The sequence below is a fragment of the Gastrolobium bilobum genome, unplaced genomic scaffold (assembly GCF_033153095.1).
Source record: "Gastrolobium bilobum isolate Gb01-03AN ecotype WA unplaced genomic scaffold, APGP_CSIRO_Gbil_v1 utg356, whole genome shotgun sequence".
Classification (NCBI taxonomy): Eukaryota; Viridiplantae; Streptophyta; class Magnoliopsida; order Fabales; family Fabaceae; genus Gastrolobium; species Gastrolobium bilobum.
The window spans coordinates 59,021-68,144 of record NW_026898613.1 but is presented as its reverse complement, the minus strand read 5'-3'; positions in this window follow the sequence as shown (position 1 = coordinate 68,144).

The window sequence follows — 9,124 nt, the reverse complement described above, 5'->3', positions numbered from 1 at the left end:
AACAGACTTTGGTTATTACATATTGAACTGTCTTCTAATTATATAGAAGTGAAAAATTGGGGAAAACTTTAACAAGGTTGAAAGTTTGGAAATTCAGAAATTAGGTAGGGTGTCATTTGTCATTGTGGCAAGCAACAATTCACCACAAGAAGAGGTTCGATACCAATATCTCAACCTAAAATCTTAAAACGTTAGGTTTATGGATTATTCTATTTATATGATACTCACTTAATCCATTTTTAATTAATGTGAGACTTCACTACTTAGACTTAAATTCCAACCATCTTTTGCATTAGCTGGGTAGATTATATAGCATGCTTGATTTGGGTCTTGTTTTGAATGCATGCCTAGACCACATGCTTGGATTCAACCTCATTAACCAACCATATGATTATCCAATTTATTGATTTTTATGTGAAAACCAATTTTTTGTTTTTTTTTTGAGTAAACTCAGGTGTCCCCACTCATAGAATGAGACTAATCCCTTCGTGGTTTGGAGCGAGAAAGTTTTTCTCACAGACCCCAAAATGCTTCTCGTATGAATCGAACTCATGACTTCATCAGCCACTAGAGCCCGACCCTTGAACTGCAGTCCGCGTGCAAACCAAATTTATCTTTTGTGGTTTCTCTCAGCTGATTCCATAATTCATCTTTTAATCTTTTAAGTCTCTTCTCTTGAGTTTGAAATTCAAATACAAGTATCTTAAACAAAACATGTGATCATAGCACGTACTGTTAAGTGTCTGTCAAGCCCTGCAACAAAATTCAAATAAAGATTAATATACAATTTGTAAGTAATTTCATCAATAAATTAGTAATACATGTTCATCAGTAATCTTTCAAGAACATGAAAGGGGATCTTTAGAATTCATGGTTTTCACATAAGAGTGTACCTTTCTCCATTAGTGCGGAAGAACTTTGATGATGGAACGTCGTTTCTCAGAGCCTTTACCCTATGCTTTTCTTGTATCTTCTTTGACAGGAATTGGATACAACTATGATGGGAAGACAATGAAGGAGAGAAATTCTGAGAGAACTGTTATCAGAGACTCACAAGTTTTTCTTTTACGTAACTGAACCATGTCACCAGTTATAGAGTTTTAAGTAACTCCCTGTAACTTTCCATTAATGCGAAACGTCAAAACGTCAATTACCATTAATGCGAAATGTCAATTACCATAAAGCCTCCTTTATTATTAATTAAATCAATTGACACACGTTACATATGAGACACAAATAGTTTTACATTCTCCCACTTGGCTCATGTCCCTTCATGATTTAATTAACATTCACTATAATGCGCATTTACTAGGCTAAAGGTTCCATACATTGACGTCATCATAATTCATTATTAGAAATAAAATCAACATGAGTCATGGCGGTTGTATGCTATCAAGTCGGCATAGTCCCTTCCATGTACCACTATATTGACTCTTCTTCCTAACATGATACTTTAATAGGAAGTACACATTATGTCCAATAATAATGTCTTCATTATGGACCACAAATATTTTCAATATCATCACATATACTTGCATGCATACATAAATTGAAAACAAGACAATTCAGAAACATATATTCATCAATGAGCTCAGAGTGTCAAGACTTAATACATAATAATAATTATCATCATTCACTAGCTGACATAATGCCCATTCTACATACATGACCAGTAAATGTCTTGGGCGGTAATCCCTTCGTCAAGGGATCAGCTATCATAAGATCGGTGCTAATATGCTCTATAGACACTTTGTTTCTGAACCTCTTCTTTAACGGCAAAGTACTTTAATTCCATATGTTTAGCACCTTTGGAATATTTGTCGTTTTTAGAAAAGAAGACTGCTGCGGAATTATCACAATAAATTTTCAGCGGCTTTTCAATATTGTCGACCAATCCAAGCCCTGAAATAAAGTTTAGCCTGAATCGTGGCTTCAAAGCATGCCACAAATTCAACTTCCATAGTGGACGCAGCTATTACAGTCTGCTTTGCACTTTTCCATGATATAGCTCCTTCAGCTAAAAGATACAGTAACCACATGTAGACTTTCTTGTGTCTACGCATCCTGCAAAATTCGAATCTGTGTATCCTATCACTTCAAGGTTGTTAGACCTTCTATAAGTAAGCATGTGACCTTTAGTTCCTTGCAAATATCTCAGAACTTTCTTTGCAGCTTTCCAATGATCCATACCGGGATTACTTTGGTATCTACCCAACATCCCAACTGCAAAGCTAATATCTGGTCTCGTACAAGTCTGAGCATACATTAAACTCCCAACTAATGATGCATACGGAATTGCTTCCATTTCTTTTCGTTCCAATTCACTTTTAGGACATTGGATGAGACTAAACTTATCTCCTTTCTGAATTGGAACTGGAGATGATGAGCAGTTTTCCATTCTGAATCTCTCTAGAACTCTATTAATGTATGCTTTCTGAGACAAACCTAACAGTCCTTGTGATCTATCACGGAATATTTCTATTCCTATCACATAAGCTGCCTCACCCATATCTTTCATTTCGAAGTTACTAGAGAGAAACTTCTTAGTCTCATTTAAAAGACCAAGATCGTTAGTTGCAAGCAAACTATCATCAACATACAGAATCAATAAGATAAACTTGCTCCCACTGATCTTCAGATATATACATTGATCAACGATGTTTTCTTTAAATCCAAAAGAAACAACAGTATCATTAAACTTAAGGTACCATTGCCGTGAAGCTTGTTTAAGTCCGTATATTGACTTCTTAAGTTTGCACACCATGTGCTCTTTACCCTTTTTATGAACCCCATTGGTTGGTCCATGTACACATCTTCATCTAAATTTCCATTTAGAAAGGCAATTTTCACATCCATTTGGTGTAACTCTAGATCATAATGAGCCACCAATGCCATAATGATTCTTAAAGAATCTTTCTTTGAAACCGGTGAAAAAGTTTCTTTATAGTCAATGCCATCTTCCTGAGTGAATACCTTTGCAACTAGTCTAGCCTTGTAACGTTCTAAGTTACCATGAGAGTCACGTTTGGTCTTAAAGACCCATTTACAACCAACTCTCTTGCACCCTTCTGGTAACTCAACAAGATCCCAGGCCTTATTCTGTTCCATAGATTTTAACTCATCTTTCATGGCATCTAACCACTTATCACCATTTTCTCCATTCATGGCTTGTGAAAACGTTATTGGATCATCCTGAACACCCATGTCAAATTCAGACTCTTGTAGATATACCACATAATCATTAGAAATAACAAGTCTCCTTTCTCTTTGAGATCTTCTTAATGCTATTTGTTGTGGTTCTTCTACTATGGGTTCATTCGGTTCATCAACAATGTTTTCTTCATGAGTAGTGGGATCATCAATTCGTCCTCAATTATTATTGATTGGTGCAATAGCATGAGGAACAATAACTTTACTAGAGCTACAAGTCAATGGAACTTGTATTCTCACTTCATGAATATCCACTTTACGTGGTGTTTCACTCCCACTAACTTCACCATTCTCAATGAACCTTGCATTTCCGGATTCAATAATCCTTTAGTATGATAAGGACAGTAAAATCTATACCCTTTCGATTTTTCTGGATAGCCAATGAAATAACCACTGATTGTCCTTGCATCCAGTTTCGTTTCTTGCGGATTGTAATATCTAATCTCTGCCTGACAACCCCAAACATGCAGGTGTCTTATACTAGGTTTCCTTCCAGTTCAAAGTTCAAAAGGAGTCTTTGGAACTGACTTACTAGGAACCATATTCAATACATACATGGCAGTTTTTAGAGCATAAGTCCACAATGAAACAGGTAAAGAAGAATTACTTAACATACTCCTAACCATATCCAGTAAGGTCCTATTACGCCTTTCTGATACACCATTCTGTTGCGGTGTACCAGGCATTGTGTATTGAGCACAAATACCACGCTTTTCCAGAAATTTAGCAAATGGGTCCGGATGCTGTCCACTTTCATCATACCTTCCATAATATTCACCACCCCTATCAGACCTGACAATCTTCACCTTTCTGTCTAATTGTCTTTCAACTTCATTAATATAAATCTCCAAAGCATTTGCAGCTTGAGACTTATCATGCAGCAAATAGATATAACCATAACGTGAATAATCATCAATGAAAGTGATAAAATATTTTTCTTTATTGAAGGCATTAACATCAAACGGACCACATACATCAGTGTGTATAATTTCAAGAAGCTGAGTGCTCCTTGTGGCTCATTTCTTTGTGTGTTTTGTTTGTTTTTCTTTAATACAATCCACACAAACATTTAAATCAGTAAAGTCTAAATCCGGAAGGATTTCATTATTTACCAATCTTTGCATCCTTTCTTTGGAAATATGTCTCAACGTTTGTGCCACAAGTAAGCGAAACCCTCATTAATTAAGGCACGTTTAGTACCAACATTATGATGCAGAGTCATAAGCGTTTAAGCATAAAGATTATCAAGACATAATTTATATAATCCATCACATAAAGTACCATTACCAATCAAATAATTGTGCTTGTACAAACTGAAACTACCACTACCAAATTTAAAAGAGAATCCAGCAACATCAAGTTTGGAAATTGAAACTAAATTCCTAGATATACTAGGGACATATAAAGTTTCACATAAGTCCAAATGATATCCACTGTCGAGAATTAAACGATACGTCCCAACCGCTTCTACCGGAACTTTCACTCTATTGCCCATAAAGACAAACTTTTCATTTGGCCTTATGGATTTTAGAAGAAGAGGCCTCGTTCACTTTAAGGGGTCCTTCTCCTCCTCCTTTCTTCTCATGCTTCCTACCTTTATACTTTTCAGCTTCTTGATGCTTTACATAATTGACAGAATGAGCTCCCTGATTCTTAAGTCTGGTTTCCTCCTGAACTAACATACTGTGCAATTCATGCACATCCCATTTGTCTTTCATGGTATTATAGTTCATTTGGAAAGAACCATACTCAGACGGTAATGAGTTCAATACGAACTGCACCAGGAAGTTCTCATCCACAACCATTCCCAATGCTTTTAATTTTGCCGTAATGCTTGTCATTTCAATAACATGCTCATGCATAGTACGCGAACCATCAAACTTCATGGTGGTTAGTGTACTCATAAGTGTCCCAGCAAGAGACTTATCTGCGGTTTGGGAGCGCTCTTCCACAAGTTTCATCATTCCGATGGCACTTTCAGTTTGTGGAAGAGCTGACTTAATGTTGCTTGCAATGCTCATCTTCATGTACATCAGACTTAATCTGTTGGATTTTTCCCAGTTCTTAAAATGGTCCCTTTCATCCTCAGTGCTTTCAGGAGTAATAGCACCAGGTTCCTCTTCTCTAAGAGCCATATCCATATCCATTACCCCAAGGTAAAATTGGATTTGCTCTTTCCATTCAGAGAGGTTCAGCCCATTAAAAACTGCAACAGTTGAGAACATGGAATGTGTAGCAACCGGTACTGCGAGGAATAACATTTAAAACATTAATGCTTTGAGTCATACATGTCACATACTAACATACTTCACAGATTCAAACATTCTAACTTCAATGCATATCAATGTTCACCTTTGGGGATCCATTAATATACAACATTAACTATAATGATGCTATAAAAATTTCACATAATTTGGCAATGATGCATACCCCTATCATAATTATTTGTCATCTTTGGATGTCCAAATATGAGGAAATATGCCAACAATACCAACATCCATGTTCATTTTATAAAACAAATAATCAACCTTGGGTTGATCCCTAACTGTCATATAATAATGAACTTCAATATACCACAACATGAATAATTATATCATACTATTCACAGCATCACAGTCGTGGTAATTGAAATAAAATTCATAATATTTGGAATTAAAATAACTCTTCAAGATTTGGCCACTTTGGTGACTAACAAATCTATCATAATTAATTCTAAAACTTTAATATTTCATAAACAATAATAGGATTAAATTTTCACATTTAATTTTAATCCAACCACATCACAAAATTATTCAATTTAAAACTGTGAATATTACATAATCATTCAATTTTCACATTCAATATCAGAATATATATTTACATACAGTACCTTTATCCATTAAATCGAATGGCATTAAATGACATTGAATTGGAACGGAAAACGACACAGAATCGAATTGAATTGAATGGCATTAAAAATATTCACATTGAATTGAATTGAAAACCGACGTAATTGTATTGCAAAACCAAATCAAAATTTTGCTTCAGAACTCGAAAACCGAGAATGGCAAATGCTTTAATATCACCAATTTTCAAATGAAATTCCATTCAACGCCCAAATGCATACGTTTCCGAGAATGGCAAATGACACGAAAACCATCAAATTCATATTAACGTAAAGGGACTTCATGTTTTTCGTTTTCGTCCTTTTGTGAAATACAAAATCAACTCGAAATTGTTTTCTTCAGAACTCGCGACATCATAAAATGCAGTATTTGACATATGTATTTCAAATCAAAATGCAAACCGTAATATGAACGTAAAATTCAAATGATGATCGCGAAAATCGAATAATTTATATCGATCGACTTTTATTTTATTTTCAATGATGATAGTGAATTTTCTCAAAAAAATTCTAACTTTTCATGAATTAGGAATTCATTCATAATTATTTATGGAAAAACACAAATTCTTAAACACAATAAATTAGAAATACATGTTCATCAGTAATCATTCAAGAACATGAAAGTGGATCTTTAGAATTCATGATTTTCACATAAGAGTATACCTTTCTCCATTAGTGCGGAAGAACTTTGATGATGTAACGTCGTTTCTCAGAGTCTTTACCCTATGCTTTTCTTGTATCTTCTTTGACAGAGATTGGATACAACTATGATGGGCAGACAATGAAGGAGAGAAATTCTGAGAGAACTGTTATCAGAGACTCACCAGTTTTTCTTTTATGTAACTGAACAATGTCACCAGTTACAGAGTTTTAAATAACTCCCTGTAACTTCTCATTAATGCGAAACGTCAAAACGTCAATTACCATTAATGTAAAACGTCAATTACCATAAAGCCTCTTTTATTATTAATTAAATCAATTGACTCACGTTACATATGAGACACAAATAGTTTTACAAAGTTGGCATAACAAACAAATGTAAGATAAAATGTGATGTACCTTATGTGATTAACAAGCCACTAAGCATCCTTTCTTTTATGCCTCTAAGCTAACAGACAAGATATTAATACTTATGTTTATTTAGTTGTAAAAGCTTGAGATAGAGATTTTATGTTAATTTTTCAGAAGTTTAGGCTTCTGTGACTCATATTGGTTATAATGAGGGATCCAAATTTATTATGAACGTGCAAAACCAACTTTGTCCGAACCTATGAAAAAAAGACTCAGTGCTTATAATTTTCTAAAAAATATTTTATGCCAATTCAAATGAAATATCAGCAATATGATAAATTTTAGTGTTCTATTGTGTTCCAATGTGTAATATAGTGTCGAACCTTATTGCAAAGGATAACGTCAAAGGATTTAAATTTAATTATGTAAAGGTTAAATTCCAAATACTACATATAAAAAAAGTTAACTTTTTTTTTTAATGTATGATATTTAGATCATTGTATTGGTTACATGTAATCATCTAAACAATAACTTGTAAGAGCATTTTATTTTTAAAAGTTATGAAATTGAATATTAAAAACGATCATTTTTTTCCAACTCATTCTATTTATATTTCTTAAAATCACAATTTTATATATCGAACGTGGTTTAAATTTTTTTTTTTTTTGTTCTTATTCGTTTTTTCCTTTTTCCTTTTATATTCACAATTTTATGTAGGCATTCACCTACATCTCTATCAGGTCCCAAAAGTCCAAAACGGTGCTGCAGAACCTGAGCTAGGAACTACTTGCATTAAATTATTAATTATATCAATCTCTAATTCCTTTTATCTAATCCCAGTCTTCGGTGGTAATTCAGGTTGACGAATCGGGATTGAATTGATACAAACACTATTTTTTATTTTTATTTGGAAAAAATATTTCTCAAGCTGCTTGATACAAATTTATCTTCGGCCACCCAAAATTACGTCGTTTTGATTATTTATTTCCTTATATGTATTGATTCACCTTTGAATGGTTATAATTTTCTTTTTCTCTCTCTTCCTTTATCATCATTGATCAATCTTTATACGGTTATAATTTAGTAGTCGGAGATAACTGTATCTCTCCGGCAGCCTGAGAATGATAAGCCCCTTTTTATTTTGCTTACAACAAATACTTATGTTTTTAACATGAGCATGATTAGAATAACTATTCATTTCAAAATTGACGGTACTAGCACGGGTTGTTTATTATATGGATTAATATGATACAACATGATCAATAATAATTTTTTAGTTTTATTTTTTAAATGAAAATTATTTAAATCACCTTAAGTTAACGGAGACAGATTGACACAAACCTAACATGATTTTTACAAATTACTTTTCAGTTGACACAAACACATATACAGGTTGACACAAATACAAAGTTTTTTTTTTTTTTTTATAACAAAATACAAAGTTTTCATTTGATATTAAAAGTTGTAATCTCAATCCCGAATGAACTTTTTTACCCTTTTTCAATAAGCTCATTTTTTCAAAATAAAAATACTTTTCACTTTTTTTTTGGTGAGTAAATACTTTTCACTTTGAGTATTTAAATGTAATTTTTGAAAAGGCATAAAAAAAAAACTAAAATGAGTAACGATAAAATGTAATTTTTTTAAAGTTCCACACTTTTATAAAAATTCGGTTATATAACCTATTGCTTTAATTTTCCTATCCTTAAAAAAATCACAATAGTACTTTTTTGGGATTAATGTTTCTCATGTTATAGAAGATAATTTTATTTACTATACACACGTAAAAGATTATGTGACCTATATTTTTTTTTCCTCTCATGTAAATCTCACATTTTTATGTATCTAACATATAAAATTATCTTTTACAATATGAGAAAGATTAATCCTTAACTTTTTACTCAAATACTTTTTAGATAAAATAACTTTAACTTTTAAGAAAATAATTATAAGAAAAAGACATTAAAAATCATTTTTAAAAAACCAATCCAAATGGCTAATTCATCCCTCTGAAACCCC